General features: G+C 38.3%; 1 long non-coding RNA gene across 4 annotated transcripts in view; it reads right to left on the bottom strand.

Annotated features, from left to right (window-relative positions):
* Positions 1–1,029: 1,029 nt before the first annotated feature.
* The window catches only part of LOC310898507, a 36,670-nt gene continuing 17,219 nt past the window's right edge, over positions 1,030–20,480 (bottom strand). For 2 of the 4 annotated variants that reach the window (XR_014583348.1, XR_014583351.1), the window contains 5 exons: positions 12,570–12,677; positions 7,724–10,462; positions 6,797–6,906; positions 3,017–3,082; positions 1,030–2,380 (listed from right to left, as the gene is read on the bottom strand). This is a non-coding gene — a long non-coding RNA (uncharacterized lncRNA). The remainder of the gene's footprint in view (positions 2,381–3,016; positions 3,083–6,796; positions 6,907–7,723; positions 10,463–12,569; positions 12,678–20,480) is intronic. The other 2 variants (XR_014583350.1, XR_014583349.1) reach the window with 2 other exon arrangements.

Below are 20,480 nucleotides of genomic sequence, written 5' to 3'. Positions count from 1 at the left end.
TGAGGGTGTGAGAGTCCAAATAATGACCCTTTGAAAAGTGCTTTTCAGAGAAAGGTAGTCTTTTAGCAGAGATTCCATGCAGAAGTTTATAAGGTTTGTATATTGACAAAGTGTTCCTTTTTCTTTTCATTAAAAAGCATCTGCAATTAAGGATTGAAACAGAGCAACCAGTGTTATCTAAGCAACTAGTCTACTCATATTTTTCTTGGAGTAAGGGAAAAGGGAAAACATTGGGTAAAGAAGACATTTTTGTTAGCTACCATGTACATAAAAATTTGCACTTGTTCATTTAAAGAAAGAAGCTGTGACTTTAATTTTGGTGGATATTGCCTAAAGGAGAATGTTATCTGTGCATTTTTTCATACTCTTGAGGCAATATTAGCATCTGTAAATCCTGGCAGTGTATCACATTAAATTAAGTAAGTCCACGTTACCTGTATTCTTTATAATATATTGATCATACATAATGATCTAGCATGGGTCATAAATTCTGTAAATCTGAGGTTCCCTAAAATAGAGAGCAAAATAATCAGTCACTCACATAACCTGAGCAACCCTGGATAATCACAAAAAAGAGTTGTGACAGGAACTAAAGGAAAATATGGTTCATTTAATTTTTTTAAAATTGATAAACTCTTACAGCTTTAAAGGAATGACCCTTTCAAAGCAAAATAACCAAATCCATCTCTTGTCAGTTTGATGAGATTTATATACGGAAGCTGATGATTTTTTAGCAATACTGTCAGTCTGCTTTTGAGATCAATGCCAATGAAATATTTTGTTTACAATTTAACCTCCATTTCCCCTAGAATTTGAGAGTTTTAATACGAAGAGTACTTACGTCTAAGTCTATTGATCCAGTGGTAAATTAAATGGCAAACAAAAGCAATCTTATTCCTTTGTCAAAATACTCTCAATGGGGAGAAAAAATTCTTTATTAAAACAGGATATGTTGCACTGAAATGAAAAGAAAGTTTCATTTCAAGAATGATCTTTTAAAAAAGCAGAGAAAGATCTTCACATAGATTTATTTGATGGGAATAGTACAAAGGTAATAAAACTGGAATTGTATATTGAATTTCTTTTCTTTACTATAAAGACAAAATACACCAAAAGTTTAAAGTATACATAAAATGCAGTTGTGATAACTTTGTTTCAAAAATGTGTTTTCTTTTTTTTCTAAGTAGTTCAGTTGTAAGTTTCCTATTTTGGAAGTATTGTTTTTATTTATATTTGCTTCCTACGAAATCCTCTATTGATGCACTGAAATATTGCACTTGTTTCCTTTTCAAAAGAAAAAAAATCCATCTTGTATATGCTGTATCTAAATAATAGTTTATCTTATCCATAATTAGTGGTATTTGAGAAGAAGTTATATACACACAGCGAGGCTGCTATGACAGAAGGACTCAATGAACACTTTGATAAAGAGCTTCAGAGGAAAAGGAGGGGGAATCAATGAAATAATATCTATTAAATAAGTTAAAACTTTCAAGGAAGTATTTCCAGTGTGGAGTAAGGTAATATTTCAGCCACATACCAGATTAACATAATTGGAGAAATTACTGATTTACTGGGTTGATAAAATTATTATACTGATTACTAATCATATTAATTCCACTTAGAGATCTGCTTACCGAGGGTTCTAATGTCAGTTTGACTTTTGGCATTGATTTCAGTAGGACAAGGATACACTTTCAGAAAAATAAGGGAAATCATAAAAGTTTCTTCTTATGTGGCATGATAACTCTGTAAAACACCAAACTGGTAATAGGAAAAAATATTGTATTTAATAGAAAAGAATATTCAGCACAAATAATTTTAAATCCAACTTGAAGGACTTGCATCAGCACCACCTTCTTAACAAATCTCTAGAGTATCAGGTTTGTGCAGCTTACAGAAACTAAATGCTGTACAGTTTATCCATCTGTAATTATTTTATTTAAGATGGCATTGGCAATTTATGCTTGAGGCAACATGAGAAAATGGATTTTTTTATGATGAAACTCAACCTGCTACAAGTAGGACAGCGTGATTCCTTTTAAAGATAATCAGCTGCCTGTGTCTCTGCAAGCAAAATGGTTGATGCAATAAATAAAAATCCCACGGCATACATAACAGATTATCAAATCCTACGTTTTAGACACCTTTCATTCTTTGGTATTTTTTTCAAAGTCATTTTTTTTAAGTTCCCTGAAGTACTCTACTGTGACTGAAGCTCTGAGTGGGGAGTGAGGCAGAGTTCAATCTCCCCACAGGAGAAGTCACAGGCTGTGACTCAGACCAGCTGTTTGCCACTGGTACTGTTCTTTGGGCAGGGTGAGTGTTGACCTGTAGGCGAAGCCTAACTAATCTCCATACCCTGGGAGCAGTGTCGGTCCTGGAAACATAGGATAAAAATACCATGTTCATGTTCTTTGAATTAAAGATGTAGCATTTAATCGTTCAGAGAGTCGAATTTTGAAATTTATTGAGGAGGCATTTCTGAAGTTGGGCATATAACTGTTGGTGATCTGGTAATAATCTACATAGGTTGGACAAGATGAGAAGTCTCTGAAGCTAAATATGTACCTGTATGATAATATATGGTGATACCAGTACTAACTGGTATCTCCTGATACCAATACGAATACTGTTAGCAGTGTTCCATATATACAGAGAAATGTGGGATAAAATTTCCCAAATTACAGTGCAGGTTCTGTGATACTGCGTGGATAGTAATAAAAGGATTCTCTCCTGAAGTATTTCCCTTACACAGATAAACACACAAAGGGAGAATGTAGTTTTAGTGAGAAACCTGGTTGTGCTGTAGAAGTTTGCTTGAATCCACCTCAATCCGTCTCAGCCATTTCGTGGTAGTACAAGGTAACGTAAAGAAGAAAGAATACAGGCTAGGGGCTGTCTTAAAGAAATGGCTTTTGAAAGCTGAATTTACTGGTCCTGATGCTTCTGGGTTAGGGAATGTTGATTTTGGGTATTGTGGTTACTGCCAGTGGAAAAATCCTCATGCACATACCTCGGCAATCTCTGTTTCTCCAGTAGGAGCAGCTCCACTCAGCACACAAGGCTATCTGTAAGATATCTGTAGGACAATACAGGTAAGAATTATATTTGTAGGAGGATGCCAGTAAGAAAGGTATCTGCAAGAGGACTGTTCAGGCTAAGGTAGTCAGTTCCCCATTTCCCAAAGGACAGGGAAAGAAAGCTGTCTGCTTTTCTCTGAGCCTACTGCCTGAAGTTACTCTACATTTTACACTGAGCTTGCCCTAACTTTGTCTGCTTGTGGTGGTGCAGAGGATAGGGATTTATATCTATTTACAGAAATAATAATAAGACAGAGGAGCTTGTGACACTACTTACACTTAGTAACATTTAACTTCCATTTCTTTGGTTTGGCATTTATTAAGATTTATTTATTAGTGACATTTTTACTGATTTTGATACAATACACAATGGAAGTGTTTTATTTAAAATAGTGAAATTTGTGCTTTTATTTATAATTCTATTTCTGTTACTAAATAAATTATTCTTGTTCAACAAGGTGAGCTAGAAAAACTGGCCTGAGAAATCTGTTTGATGGTCTGTGGAGACCTGATAATTGACATTTGATTTAAGAGATGAGGGCAAAAGGATGAAAGAAATTCAATACCAGTATTGAATTAATATGTAGCTCAAATTCAGAACATTTACATGTCTGCTGGCATTTGGCCAGATAAAAGCTGGGTGCTACAGTTCAAGAAATTAAACTGCCATTAAAGAGCACTTAGTTTATAAAATAAATATGAAAATAATAATAATAATAATAAGACTGGAAATAATGACCATGAACAAGAAATTGGGGGGGGTGTTAGAATACACATTCCAAGGTTTAAGAATGTTATTTCTGTGTTTATCACTCTTACTTAAGAAGAGCAAAAGTCAAGATTACCATAATTCAAGATGAGCAGACAAATTATTTACCCTAAAATGTGAAATGTTACAAAGAAGTTTATGTGGAGAGCTCATATTTTAGGAGCAGATATTACTTTATTTTATTCTGCTTCTCAAGGTGATTTCTTGTTGTTACTGATAAACTCTGTTCTGCTTAGAATGCAGACGTGATCATGACTTGTAAACTTGCAACTTTGCCTATGGCAGGATGAAATGAAAATTTATTCTTCTTTTTGATGTGAATATTAAAGCTGACAAAAAAAAAAAAAAAAAGGATTACTGGTTGACAGAAAATTTGGATTTTTCCTAATTTTGATTTGGGTCTAGATCTCTTCAGAATCACAGTTTCAAAATTCCTATTAACTGAAAGCAGACAGAATTTCATTTCAAAAGCACCAAAACATGAAATGAAGCAGACCCTGCAGCTTCATTCATATTCTCATCAGTTACACTGCTGCTGTTGGCAGAAAGACTGACAAGAATACGAAAGTCACTGAGAGGACTGGGTGCTCCCAAAATCTGTCATTCTGGGCAGTTTATCCCTAAATGATGACATTCTTATCCACACACTTTCCTTTGAAGCCAGAATCTTGAAAGCCTTTAATCTTTTTTAGTTCCAGTATTCCTGACTCTGGAGCAGGTGGACATTTCCATGACTGGGAAACTACTTTGAGAAACACCAACAATCAGAGGGATTGGGTAAATAGAATATGTGGTAGTGTTCCAGAGCCACAAAGCTCTAATTTCTAGCATTGACAGGGGTTAATGCCACTCTGAGTTTCAGCAAAATTCTTTATTTACTTATATCCATGTCCCAGATCTGTCTAATTCTACAAAAGCAACGTCAATTAGCAATATTTTGCTTCTATACAGTGATGGGTTTCATACCTCTGACAAGCCATTACCTACAGGACAGACCATAGGAACCGTTTAGCAATACACAACTGCTTAGAGCAGAAAAGAGTATCTGAAAGAGAATGCTGAGGTAGAAATAATGACCAAATACAGCTAGGCTAGGACATTGAAGGAACATCTGGAAAAAATGTTCTGAGAGGTGTTACAGCAAGATACTCCCTTGAAATATTTAGTTAATATCCTTGTGTCACTGATTTAAGGTTTTAATGGGCTTTCTTCACAGCCTATAGATAATCATTTTCTCAAGCCTTCTCTGGGTTGTGATTACTCTGTGTTCATTACTGGCACACATATGTTTGCTGAAGCTATAAATCAGATATCAGAGACAAACTAAAGACCCATAACAAAAAACAGCGTAGTCATTTTTGCTTTCAGTACAATCTTCCTACCTCTTTAACAGAAACAAATTTGGTACTGTATCAGTGCAGGTAGAATCTATTCTAAGAAGCTGCATTCTACCAAAAGAAGATTAAAACTGACATTTTGACTGTAGGTCCTTTGAGCTGAGGAAGAGGTTATTAAAAATACTTTTAATTATAAAAAATGCTTAGATGTCTTATACTATGAAAAATAAAGTTTTATGGAGGGCTGAGCAATGCATATTCAACAGGGGAGTTCACATAGATTAATCTGTCCATTAGGATGCCAGTCAGCCAGTTCTATTCTTTCCACAGTATACCAAGTACTAATGTGTTTAACACTGAATTTGACATATCTTCAAAGTTTTGTAAGTCAAGTAGAATTGATAGTCTTATAATAGCTCCACTTATTTTTTCTTTTTCCTTTAATTAAATAAGAGGGTTAGCAAAGTTGCATTTTGTATCTTTGCTGTGCAGACCAGAAGTGAAGGTATAAAGCTGTCATTGATGTAATATGAGCTCACGATTTTAATCTAGCTGGATAAATTGGGCAACTATATATTTTATGACAGTCACAGTAGCTAGCCTGCAGAAGTTAAGATGAATAAATTAGCCATATGTCTAGGTGTTTCATTAACAAGCATCTTAATATGAACATTGATCTTGCTGAATATGGCATCTCAGCTATAATAGGAATGTTCAACTTGTTCTATTATGCCGAGATGTGCATTTTCGTTTCCAGAAGATATTAGAGTTGATGAGCCTTCAACAAATAATTTTCTTTCTTATCAGTAATACCTTGGTCTTGTTTGAAACTTGAGAGAGTAGGGAGAATGGCAGGAAGGCAACGATCATCTGCTTCTTTGTAACTGTTATATATATATAGTGATCTTCCCTATTCCTCTTTAAACATAGATATAAATGACTTCATATCATTTTATTCAAGTGATAACATCAAAAAGATATGCAATAAAACAAATTACATTGCTGAAAAAGAGGACATTCATTTCTAAAGAATATCTTCAGGTCCAAATCTTGAAATTCAATGAGACAAAGACTGAATTAAGTGTTTGCATGTTGGTAAAGGTTTTGGTTTTGATTTCAGCCACCAAGTGCAATACACATTTCTGAGATGCAGTTTTTGTCTTTAAATATGCAGTTATTCCATTTCCTCACCTCTGTTTCCCAGTCACAGCCAGCATAGTGTTTCCCAATTAGACTTCTAGTTCTGCACTAGTTCTTTAGCAGGGGACTTGCATAAAAGAGAATTAGAGGGAGATTTTCAAAGTACCCATGCTAATTAGGTGTCCAGCTCTCACTGATTTAGAATAGGCTGTATGTCCTTAAGAATTCTTCTTGCCTTTGAAAATTTCTCCTGTAATCTCTCTCTGCTCTACTTGTACAGCCCCTTGCATTCAAAGACTTAAAGTCAAAAAGAAAAAAAAAAAAAGGAGAGTGCATAATGCCTAGTCTAAATTATCCTTCGTGTCAGAACTACTATTTATAACTGAAAAGCTTCAAAAGGATAGTCTATATTTTGTTGATAGAAATAAACTGTAAGGCTATTCATATTTTACATATTAACTCCTTACCTGCTTGTGTGTATCTTCAGTAATATGGTTTCAGTAGGTCTATATGCATTAAATACATTCCTCCTCGAAGGACCACAGCACTAGTGCTTAACTCTCACTTAAATCACCTTCTGAAACAGAATATCAAGTCAGGATAACAGACTGAAATGATTTTACAATTTTCTAGAACAATGACAAATTACAAGGCAAAGCAAGTTGGAAATTAGTTATTCCATGTGCCATGCTGAAATGTGCAAGGTTGAATAATGTCGTATATTCAAAAATTGCACATGTACATATTATGTAACTTTTATAAATCTATTTTAATGACCAGTAGTTAACAATTAATTACCCCTAAGATTCTAAGTATTCTCCTAGTCATTCAGAAAAACTGTTCAAATAGACTTTTATAAAATGTCTTGAGTCTTTTCAGAAAGCTTTTTCTATGAAGTGCTTTTTTTTTTTTTTAGTGTAATAATTAAAGTGAAATATAACAAAGTGAAGGTTCACCGACTTACACTGCTGATACATCAAATCAAAACTTTTTCACCTCTACCTTTTAATTATTGGGGACTCTTTGATTTTAGATGGAGAAAGACAAAAAGAGAGGGAGGGAGAGAAACAGAGAGAGAGAGGATTCTGTGCTGCAGACAGTCTTAATAGGAGATATGCACTTCTAATCCCATATATCTTAATAGGGACACAACTAGCAATAAAATACAAATTGAGTCTAAATATAATTCTACACTGCTGGAAATGCTTCTTATTTCTTACAAGTGAAGTTCCTCTAAAGTTTAGAAGACAATTAAGACTGCAGTCTTAATTAGGATCCACAAACAAGCAGGAATTCTTATTAATGCATGATCAAATGCCTTGCTGAACAAAACATAATCGCAGTCTATCATGTGCAATCAAATTGGAAAGGACCTTGTTCTACAATCTGCTCACCCATATATGGTGGAATAATTGCTTCTTCAGAATGAATGTTAATAATGGCTCTTTAGACTTTGAACGTAACTCAAATGCTATGTACCAAAATAAAACCATTCAGTTACAACATCCAGCTGCTTAGAACAACTCTGAAAAAATAGAAGTCTCTGGTTTTATGTCACAAAGATCGCCTAAACCATATGTGGTGGTGTCATCTCAGAAAGTTAGCTGCAGTTTTAATGCTTCTAATTTTAGTCAAAATAAGAAAAATAAAGCTAATAAGAAGAGATCTGTAGTTTCTTCTGATCTTATTCAGCATCAGTATCTCCATTGGTCTAAAAAAATAACAGCAAATCCTCCCAACAAACACCAAAAGCTAAATACTATTTTCACCCTTAAATGCAGTAACTGAAATTTACTTCACCTATTCCAGCTGTGATCTATTAAGAAGCAAGTAAACTTCATTAAAAAAAAAAATACAGATAGTGAATGCTAATGAAGAAGGCACAAAACAAAAACAACCAAGTGGAAAAAGCCCAACAGCTAATAGATAAAAATCCCTAACTTTGAAATTGGCCCCAAATCATGAAGGCACTGACTACTTCAGTCTTCCCCCTTTTGAGGATTTCTTCTAAAGGTTATTTGTTGAGGAATCAGTTACATGTGATCATCAGCCTTCTTGAACTGGTCTATTGCCCAGGTTGCTTCCCAGAAACTAGTCACATGGCTTTCCTGAAACCTCTTATCATCATACACATCTGCCTGTTCACTTTTTGTTTTATGGTTAACGTAAATGTTATCCATTCAAAAGCTGTGTTGCTTCTTTTGCAAGACAGCCATAAATAAGATAAAGACCCTGTGCTACCTAGCACAATGACAAATGCTAACCAAGGTCTGATGAATCTTTAAGAGAGCATGCATTGCAAATGTTTATCCAGTGTTGAATCTACATATAAGAATTAATGTACTGTTTCTATTCAAACTCTTGGAAAACATCCTGAGAAGGCTGGTTTAGCATTCAAAAATTTTAATAAAAAAACTACCCGTATTCCTTCAACTTTTAAGAACAAAGCTAAATTTGGGGTATTAAAAGGGTGGTTTTGCTATACTTTAGTTATTTCAGTCTTTATGTCATTATTTCTGTCCTGTTTTACGTAGGTCCACCCAAACCACAGTGTGTTATGTACAATTATTGGAAGTATACCTGGACAGTATTTCAGGAGCACATCCCAACATCTGTGAATTTCTGTCAGTGTTGGTTGAAATATCTCACCTAAATCAACATGGAACTCCTGCTCTGAAATGCACATGGTGGTACAGAATTTATTTTTAAAAGGGGTACCCTTATAAGCATTTAAACAAGTTTCTAACATTACTTAGAGATAAATACATACATTTAACAAAACTGTTCTATAGAAAACTGTAGTTTTAATTAGCTGGATTATGCAATAAATATAGCCTTTTACTAGAATATAATCATGTTATTAGTGCTGCAGAGTTTTTATGAAAATAAGCTGTTACTAGGAACGTTAGGGTTTAGCTTCCAGTTTTAGTAAATCAGGGGCCAGAATGGATATCTATTTTAAATCATTCATCCCATGGCTCGTTGCCAGTCACATTGGTTTTTATTTAATCTGTACAAACAGTTTGGTTTTAAAGAAATTTCTGTTAATATAAACAAAAGAAATTCTCTCTGATTTTTAAATGCATTTCTGTTTTTTCACCATGGTGATTGCCTAAGCCATAGCTATATTTTCTGAGTTTTCAAATCATAAAAAAATGAAGCTAATGCTCTTTTAGATAAATTATTTTACCAGCTTTTTTTTTTGTTTTTAATGTCTAATGTTTAATGTTTTTTTTAGTTCATCTAAGCTCCATCAGAATAAGAATGAAAAGATGTGGCACTGTCTTCTTTGTGACCAGGAGACAATCATGATTTTCTAGATAGCCTGCTCTGTCTGTTCTGAAACAAAGCACGTACAATTGCCTGAAGCCTATGCAAGAATTTTGAAAGTCTTTTGTCCTATTTTTTTTTTCAAAATAAATTGAATGAAAGCTCAGCATTTGCTAACATTACAAACATAAATGGTACATGATGTCCCAGGCCAGTGAGTTCAGGAAAGGGCAGAAAAACAAGGATCCATCTCCAAATTCATGTTTTCAGGACATTTTTATATGTGCTTGCATAAAAGATTGTTTCATTAATTGTTTCAAAAATTATTTCATTATTTCCTTGTAACATTTTATGGATTTTAGAAAATATTTCCGCTATGTTTGACCCAACATTAGGAAAACTGTCATTTCAAATTCTGGTTCTTTGTCATTTGAACTTCCTGAAGTAAGGAAATTATTCCTTGCAGTCATTGAAGATATATGCAGACTTCATCTGGGAAAGCAATTGCATTGGAAAGACTTTTCAGAAAATATGCAAATGCCTTTGTAGCAGCACTGTTCTTCATCACACTTGCAGGCTTAAATAGTCTTTCTTGCCAAACTAGTTTTTTACGTATAGCTAGTTTTTAACAGCAAGTTGGCATAATCTTGAATCTGTGATCAACTGTAAAAGTGAGGTGAAAGATACATAGAAAATGCAGCAGATCAGAATGCACTTCGATTAGCTGTCTACTAGGCATTCTCTCTATATATGCAAGATCACTGGTGATAGATACAGTTTGGCATCTCTTTTGCATCGTGGGCATCTCTTACTCTTCCAGAAGCTTGCTTGTCAAAAATCCCCATGCTGGAGCTGTAAATTGTCTCTCATAAAGGCAAGGAAAGAATGGAAATGTGTTAACTGCTGGCATCTCTCCCAATTCTGCAATTTTATTAACAATAGGAAGAAAAAATAAAATAATAATAATAATAATTAAAAAAAAAAAAACACTAAATGCTCTCCTATTTCTTTTTGACAATAGTCAACAGTATGAGTGACAATAGTCACTCATATCCAGGAGAAGTTATGTCAAGTCAATGGCGTAGATGTGTGTTTTGTTAGGAATCAAATAGATAATGTGTCTGAAAACCAGAATTAAATGACAACTTAGCTGTGATATGGCCCAAGCATAATTTCATCATGAGTTGCATTTACCCTTCTTCTACCATAATGTTGTCATTGATCTTGTTATATTTCAAATTCATTCTGTTAACTTTTATGTTGTAACTCATGCTGTTTGGTCTCCTTGCAATATTTTCTAGTGACTTTTTTGCAACCTATGTTCTCAAATATTTTTGAACACTTGTCAATACTGTTATTACATGAGCTCCTGTTGACTTACTGAATAGTGAATGCTGCACCAAAATAATCAAGACTAGTCAATCAAAATCATAAGTATATGAGGAAAAAAATTAGAGCACAGAATTATGTAATGAAATATCAGGTTATTTAATCAGTATTTTAGAGGGGATTATTTAAAAATATGTATTCTATAAACTTTATTACCATTAACAAAAATATTACCAGGCCTAGTTGTTAATACCTAGAGAAATAAACATACTGACTTTTATTGGTTTATAGCAGCTTCAGGGTGAATGGCTGTTACTGCAGTAGTGTTCTTAAGAAATAATTTGGCTACTGACTCACAAAATAAAAGTCCCTTACTGTATGCAGGACTCTGTCCTGTGTTTTGCAAGTGATGTTATTTTCTTCTCAACACTTAAAAAATGTAGATGCACGGGCAATTCAGAGCCAGTGTGCCATGGTCTGCTTGGCAATTCAGATTGATTGAACAATCTTGAAAATCGTGACTTTGCAGTTTTCAGTGCTTTCAGTGTATTGTACCAAAATGAATACATAAAATAGTATTGTTAATTGTATATGTAAATAGCAAGTATTGTCTGATGCTACCTGAGTGCTAAGGCTTTAAATAAGTAAATAATACCTTTTAGATGTTTCTGCTGTTCTGGATTTAGTCATATCTTACCTAAAAGTTTACTAAAGGCTAATTTTGTGTTTTGAAATAAAATAATATTCTATCTGTATTTAAATCATATACTTTCCAGCATTATTTTATATACAGTACATTTCCTTTCTAAAACAAAAATCCAGTAATTAGAAGGAGGCATTTTATATTTTTCTCTCTTGAATCTGAAAGATATCCATGTAATCAAGTATAATTATACCAGCAAAATATTAATTTATTTGTTTTAAAGAAGCTGAGGTTAAATTTCACCTAACTATAACTAACATACATCACAGTACAGATGATTTTCTAGATATGCACCTAGAGAGTCTCTTTCCCTCTTGCAACACAGGGGATTTTGGAGAACTCTGTCCTAAATTTATGCTCTTCATTCAAGTGGAAATGTAGGGCTTGATAATCTGGGTCAAATAGGAGAGTTCAGTTTAGCATAGTGGTGTGGGTCTAATTTGGCTTTCCATAGACTGAACATTTCACTCACAGAATATTTAGAATGATCATGATAAAGGTAGACTAATTTAAGAAAAGTGAAATAAATATTTTAATTATTTTTTTAAAGGTAAAAGCAATAGCATATTATTACTCACAATTTCTTATTAATTTAAGTGCATTCTTGGAATAGACTTTGAAAGGTTGTACTGATCAAAATCACATGTTCTTAAACCTTGAAATTTAATCCTATTCGTTGACTTTTAATCTGAATTCACTGAATACAAATGAAAAAATAATATAAGACCATAGCATTGAAATATTAACACTACCTTTCAGTGTCAGGGGTTTTAACCCTTTACCAAGTCCTAACCCATATGAATCCTTCAGTGCATGCCATGCTATAAGTAATGAATGAAGTAAATTAGTAGTTCTTTGCCCTATTAGTAACTTGGTAATAAAAATAATAATTATTCTGTGGTTAAGTACAAAATAAAAATGAATGGTTGGAAATGTACCTCTTGGCTTGTGGCTAGAATTGTAAGTTGTCTGACTTCAGATTCTATTTTTTGGTTACTTGAAGGGATTCTTGATGATTCTGAAAAGTAGTGCATTCTGTTTTCTAACTTCAAGAAAAAAAAAAAGCTTGTAAGTATGTTTTATACAGATGTAAGCAGCTGATATAGAACAGCAAAGATTCCACGAGTGAACATTTTTGGTTAAATACAGGAGATGTGCTATTCTTTAAGGGGAGAAAATTCATATAGGTAATTTTTTTCAAATACAATGTTTTCGTTTCTTGTTTCAAAGTACTACATTAATAACAAGCTTAACATTGAACTGAAAAAGAATTGCAAAGAAATTAAATTACTTTTATTTTTCTGAAGTTCTGGGGACAGTGACATCTCATTTATCTAGAACAAGAAACAATTTAAAATGTGGTAGCTCAGTTTGCTCTGTTTTTCTAAAGAATTCTTCAGATCTCATAGTGGGGGATGGGGAGAAGAAAGGTAGGAGGTGAAGATGGCAGGGCACTATCACCAATTCAATTTAATATTAAATTCCAAAAAGCTTTTCAAAATCAAATCAAATATAGAGGGGAAAATTAGCATAAGAATCACCAGTAATAAAAGTAAAGAGAAAGAATAAAGTAATTGCTTTTCACCAAGGTTTAAAGCAAAGCAATAACAGAGAAAATACTGCAGCTTAGAAAATGATTTGCCATTGCAATGATTCATTTCTAGCCTATAATAGGTTTTATTTCCCTGCTTTGCAGTAATGCATTCATTACATGCCCAATTTAGAGCAAAGTTAGCCACAGAATTCTCTATAAATATACTACTGAGTCACTTTTCAGCTCATCTTGAATGCTACATCAGCATGACAAAACAGATGATATCAGTGTAGCACAACAACAAATGTGGACAGTAGTTGTCTAACACCATCTTATTAGCTAAAAAAATATAATAAATAGGTTAATATAACAAGAGTTCATTGCATAATTGATTAGACCAGGTTCTAGTCCTGCTGGAGTTTGTAGCTCATTGTTTTGAATGAGTTTAGTGTCAGAGGTACATGTTTTTCTAATGCTTGCCAGGTGTAATGGTTGTTGTACGAACAGCTTTAATCTGATGGAGATCTTTGTGTTTTGATATGTCATATGCAGTCAGTTTGTACATGGACAGCTCCAGTTAACTACATGGATAATTGGTAAGACCTTTCTGATCTAGTAATTTTACATATTCTCTGCATAACGTACAATGCAGGGGAAAGCTGCATTCATTTAAGTCAGTGAAATAACATCACAGGCAGATGGGTTTGGGCACTAACTAAGCCAAATAGTAATTTACCACCATAAATTCTCACACATTTTGTGGTTACTGTTAGTAACTTCAGAAGAGGAAATGGGCCAGAGCTTGTGAATCATTTTTCCAAAGATGCACACCTGAAGAAAGATCCCATCTATCTAATATAGGTACCTAACTTTCTCATACATAACTCTAGGAATTTAGTGAATTTTTTATGCTTCTAGTATCTTATAGTCTGTGGATGTGGTTTTGACATCTTATAAAAAAGGAAGCCTTGGCTTTTAAATTTAGGTTCCCAAGGTAGACAGACACCAACTACATCAAGCAGTTTTCAGAGGCATCTCTGCCTTACTGTTGAACATCTGTGAAACCTGCGCATTTATTTTCATTGCAGTGTTCTTCAGGGACCTTAAAATTAGGTGAAAACACATAAACCATATCCAAAACATCATATTTTGTCAGCTGAACTGGTTACAAGAACTCACTTCCAAGTTACTAAAAAAACATCTGAAATGAAACATGTTTCAGTAAGCTTTAATAGCACCTGCTTTTTACAGGCTAACAATTGCAGATTGAGTCTGTACTAACCTGTCAATAAGAGGAAAGCAGAATGTCTTTTTATAGGTGCAAAAGAAATAAAAAATACATGCATTATCAAATGTCACTCAAAATAATAGTCCAACAAAGATTTAGACTTTACCACTCTTAACATGTCATTGTTTAATGTCCTTAAATGCTTCCTTGCACCACTCTCATATCCTAAAGATTGTATATTGAAGCAATAATACAAGGAAGCAATCTATCTGTCTTGAAAAGTCATCATCAAAATTGAACAGAAATATATTCACCTCTGTTGTACCACAGTGATAAAAATATAGCACTACAGAAGTCAATGGCAGAAATGTCACTGAATTTGGTAGGTTTGTGTTTGAATCTCAGGGCTTCTCTTTTTAGTGATTTTACATATTCATTTACTACCCTAAAATGATACATTAAAAAATACAAGCATTTAGTTATTCTGAGATGCAGACCAGGAGAGCAGACCATCTGGCAACTGAAAAATATTATGACTACTACAGACTTGCTTCAGTGTCCTGGTTCCAGTTAGGACAGAGTTAAGTAGCTCATAGTAGCTGGTAGGGTGCTATGTTTTGGATTAGGATGAGAAGAGCGCTGATAACATGCTGATGTTTTAATTGTTGCAGAGCAGTGTTTACACCAGGCCAAGGACTTTTCGGCTTCTTGCTCTGTCCTGCCAGCGAGCAGGCTGGGGGTGCAGCAGGAGCTGGGAGGGGACAGACCCAGGACAGCTGACCCAAACTGGCCAAAGGGGTATTCCATACCATCTGACGTCATGCTAAACAATATATAGGGGTGGCTGGCCGGGGTGGGGGGGCCGGCTGCTCGGGAATAGGCTGGGCATCGGTCAGCGGGTGGTGAGCAATTGCATTGTGCATCACTTGTTTTCTTACACATTATTATTGTTAATACTATTACCATTATCACTATTATTATTATTATTGTTATTATTATTTTCCTGTCTTAATAAACCGTCTTTATCTCAACTCACAGGCTTCACTTTCCCGTTTCTCTCCCCCCATCCCAGAGAGGGAGGGGGGAGGGTGAGCGAACGGCTGTGTGGTGTTTAGCTGCCAGCCGGGTTAAACCACAACAGTCTTTTTGGCGCCCAACGTGGGGCCCGAAGGGTTGAGATATCGACAAATCTGACCAGAGTGTGTTAAACTAAAATTGGTATAAGTATTGGACCTGCTTAATAGTTGCTAGTCACGATGTTGATTGCCTTAATCTCCAGTCTGCTGTACCTGTATTCCAAATTGAGTTTTATGGTGCGTTACTTTCTGTATGTGCTCCCTGTTGCACTGTTTATCCTTTCCGGGCCCTGGTTTAAGATTGTTATGGTACTGTGCGGTGTAACAATGGCTTATGAAATGATGAAATATCTGGTCACGACTTTAACCTGGTATTTGTACTCAGCACTGACGTCGACTCTATACTTTGGAACCCATATCTCGGAAACTATTAGCAATTACACCTATTGCCTGTTTTCGTTAGGGAGCCAATCTGTGAAGGGGACAGGGGAAGACATGTTTCCCTACCTGTTCACTCTCCCTTTCTCCTTCACCACCACCCTCTTATCCCCCGAGTTAGTTACGGTGGTTCTCCGAGATGTTGAATATCCTTGGGATACTCAGACCAGCCTGCTCTTGTTGTTATGTCTCCTGAATGCGCTTCAGATTTTGTGGAGGGTTAAACAACTACTTAGGAATCTCATCCGGAGATCTGTCTTGAGGCGGGATAGTTGCGAGTGGCAGGGAGTGTGGGAGGATATGGGCAGGTTTCTAGAGCAGTGGTCACCTCCAGTGTTTTGGACATTCACCCCTGAACAACTGCAAAATCCTAAAAAGCTGGCAGAATGCTTGAAAAAAAGGTGTCATGACTCTGGCAGTTCCAAAGTGACACAAATCACTGTAGCGTGCTGGGGTCTGGCTTGTGCCTATCGAGCTGCAATTGATGTTATTAGCAACCTAGCTCCAGCTCCTGCAGCCGCTCCAGCTGCAGCTCCTGCAGCCGCTCCAGTTCCAGCTCCTGCAGCTACTCCAGCTCCAGCTCCTGCAGCCGCTCCAGTTCCAGCTCCTGCAGCTACTCCAGCTGCAGCTCCTGCAGCCGCTCCAGTTCCAGCTCCTGCAGCTACTCCAGCTCCAGCTCCTGCAGCCGCTCCAGCTCCTGCAGCCGCTCCAGCTCCAGCTCCTGCAGCTACTCCAGCTCCAGCTCCTGCAGCCGCTCCAGCTCCTGCAGCCGCTCCAGTTCCAGCTCCTGCAGCTACTCCAGCTCCAGCTCCTGCAGCCGTTCCGGCTCCTGCAGCCGCTCCAGCTCCAGCTCCTGCAGCCGCTCCAGCTCCAGCTCCTGCAGCCGCTCCAGCTCCAGCCCCTGCAGCCGCTCCAGCTCCTGCAGCTGCCCCAGCTCCTGCAGCTGCCCCAGCTCGTGCAGCTGCTCCCACTCCTGTGGCTGGGTCAGAGAAACGAGCTGTAGCAGTGCAAGTTGACCCCGCAGAGGGTATCCCAACCCCTGTGGCAGACCCTGTGTCTGGGTCAGAGAAACGAGCTGTAGCAGTGCAAGTTGACCCCGCAGAGTGTATTCCAAGCCCTGTGGCAGACCCTGTGTCTGGGTCAGAGAAACGAGCTGTAGCAGTGCAAGTTGACCCCGCAGAGGGTATTCCAACCCCTGTGGCAGACCCTGTGGCTGGGTCAGAGAAACGAGCTGTAGCAGTGCAAGTTGCCCCTGTAGACAAGGTGAAAAAATGGTATAGAGGCTCAGGTCGTTTAAAACGCAGACAGTCTTCTGCTAAGTCTGGGCGAAGTGAAGACGAGGCTGGGCCATCAAAGGTGCAGGAGACTGAAGATGAGGATGAGGATGGCGAAAAATCAACAGTAACTACCCGGACTCCATACCAGCCATCAAAGGTGCAGGAGACTGAAGATGAGGATGAGGATGTCGGAAAATCAACAGTAATTACCCGGACTCTATACCAGCGTGAGCTACGAGATGTGCGAAAAGATTTTGGTCGCTGTATAGGCGAGCAGCTTGTCACCTGGCTGCTCCGGTGCTGGGACACGGGAGCCAATTATGTGGAATTGGAGGGCAAGGAAGCCAGGCGGCTGGGATCCCTTGCTAGGGACGCATGCATTGACAAAGCAATTGGAGATGGAGCACAATCTCGCAGCCTCTGGAGGCGTCTCCTGTCAGCTGTGAAGGAAAGGTATCTCTTCAAGGAAGAACTTGTATGTTTACCAAGCAAATGGACCACCATGGAGAAGGGAATTCAGTACCTGAGGGAATTGGCCGTACGGGAAGTAATTTATAAGGACCTAGATGACGCACAAACATCCACAGATCCAGATGCAGTCCAGTGTACACCACCCATGTGGCGGAAGTTTGTACGGAGTGCCCCATCATCATATGCCAACTCATTGGCAATACTAACCTGGAAAACGGAGGAGAATCCCACAGTGAATGAAGTGACTAAAATACTCCGGCAGTACGAAGGAAATCTCTCCTCTTCCCTAAAGGCCTGTGTCTCAGCTGTGGAGAAACTCTCTGAAGAGGTCCACCAACTTAAAGAGAATTTATCTTCCCCTCCACCTGAACGAACCAGTGTCCACCAGCTAAAAGAGAATGCTTTGGAGAAACTTTCTGAAAAGATCCACCAACTTGAAGAAAGATTATCTTCCCCTTCACCTGAACGAACCAGTGTCCACCAGCTAAAAGAGAATGCTTTGGAGAAACTTTCTGAAGAGATCCACCAACTTAAAGAGAGTTTATTTTCCTCCCCACCTGTACAAACCAGTGTCTCAGCTATTAGGGGTAAACGTTCATCTATGCAAGGAAGACAATATGGTGGGCACACACACCGCGCCACCCTGTGGTTTTACCTACGTGACCATGGAGAGGATATGAGAAAATGGGATGGAAAATCTACTGCGACCCTAGAGGCACGGGTACGTGAATTGCAAAGGAAAACAATTGGGAAAAAGGAGTTCTCTGAAAGGTTTGCTGCTCCAACTTCCAGCAGGCAGTCCTTTAAACACAGAAATGAAGATTCTGACCAGGACTAGAGGGGCCCTGCCTCCAGCCAGGGGGAGGAAAGGGACAATCGAGTTTATTGGACTGTGTGGATTCGATGGCCTGGCACGTCAGACGCACAGAAGTATAAGGCTTTGGTAGACACCGGTGCACAATGTACTCTAATGCCATCAAGCTATAAAGGGCCAGAGCCCATCTGTATTTATGGTGTGACGGGGGGATCCCAGCAGTTAACTGCATTGGAGGCTGAAGTGAGTCTAACCGGTAATGAGTGGCAAAAGCACCGTATTGTGACTGGCCCAGATGCTCCGTGCATCCTTGGCATAGACTATCTTAGAAGAGGATATTTCAAGGACCCAAAAGGGTTCCGCTGGGCTTTTGGCATAGCTGCTTTGGAGACAGAGGACATTAAACAGTTGTCTACCTTGCCTGGTCTCTCAGAGGACCCTTCTGTTGTGGGGTTGCTGAGGGTTGAAGAACAGCAAGTGCCGATCGCTACCACAACTGTGCACCGGCGGCAATATCGCACCAACCGAGACTCCCTGAGTCCCATCCATAAGCTAATTCGTCAACTGGAGAGCCAAGGAGTGATCAGCAAGACTCATTCACCTTTTAATAGTCCCATATGGCCAGTGCGAAAGTCTAATGGTGAGTGGAGACTAACAGTGGACTATCGTGGCCTGAACGAAGTCACGCCACCACTGAGTGCTGCAGTGCCGGACATGCTAGAACTCCAGTATGAACTGGAATCAAAGGCAGCCAAGTGGTATGCCACAATTGATATCGCTAATGCATTTTTCTCCATCCCTCTAGCAGCACAGTGCAGGCCACAGTTTGCTTTCACTTGGAGGGGAGTCCAATATACTTGGAATCGGCTGCCCCAGGGGTGGAAACACAGCCCTACCATTTGCCATGGACTGATCCAGTCTGCGCTGGAGCAGGGGGAAGCTCCTGAACACCTGCAGTACATCGATGACATCATTGTGTGGGGTGACACTGCAGAAGAAGTTTTCGAGAAAGGGAAGAAAATAGTCCAAATCCTTCTGAAGGCCGGTTTTGCCATAAAACAGAATAAAGTTAAAGGACCTGCACGAGAGATCCAGTTTTTAGGAATAAAATGGCAAGATGGACGCCGTCAAATCCCAATGGATGTGATCAACAAAATAACAGCTATGTCTCCACCAACTAGCAAAAAAGAAACACAAACTTTCCTAGGTGTCGTGGGGTTTTGGAGAATGCATATTCCAAATTACAGTCTGATTGTAAACCCGCTCTACCAAGTAACCCGTAAGAAGAATGCTTTTGAATGGGGCCCTGAGCAACGACAAGCCTTTGAACAAATTAAGCAGGAAATAGTTCATGCAGTAGCCCTCGGGCCAGTCCGAACAGGACCAGATGTAAAGAATGTGCTCTACACCGCAGCCGGAGAGAATGGTCCCACCTGGAGCCTCTGGCAGAAAGAACCTGGGGAAACTCGAGGTCGACCCCTGGGGTTTTGGAGTCGGGGATACAGAGGATCTGAAGCCCGCTATACTCCAACTGAAAAGGAGATATTGGCAGCATATGAAGGAGTTCGATCTGCTTCGGAAGTGGTCGGTACTGAAGCGCAGCTCCTCCTGGCACCCCGACTGCCGGTACTAGGCTGGATGTTCAAAGGAAGGGTCCCCTCTACGCATCATGCAACTGATGCTACATGGAGCAAGTGGGTTGCACTGATTACTCAGCGGGCTCGAATAGGAAACCCCAGTCGCCCAGGAATCTTGGAGGTGATTATGGACTGGCCAGAAGGCAAATACTTTGGGATATCACCAGAGGAGGAGGTGGTTCGTGCTGAAGAAGCCCCCCTGTACAACAAGCTACCGGAAAATGAGAAGAAATATGCCTTGTTCACTGACGGGTCCTGTCGTATTGTGGGAAAGCATCGGAGATGGAAAGCTGCTGTATGGAGTCCTACACGACGAGTTGCAGAAGCTGCTGAGGGAGAAGGTGAATCGAGTCAGTTTGCAGAAGTAAAAGCCA

This window comes from Anser anser (genome assembly GCF_964211835.1).
Source record: "Anser anser genome assembly, chromosome: 4".
NCBI classification, from domain to species: Eukaryota; Metazoa; Chordata; class Aves; order Anseriformes; family Anatidae; genus Anser; species Anser anser.
Note: the sequence above shows the minus strand (reverse complement) of the source record. Positions and strands in the feature narration are given on the sequence as shown.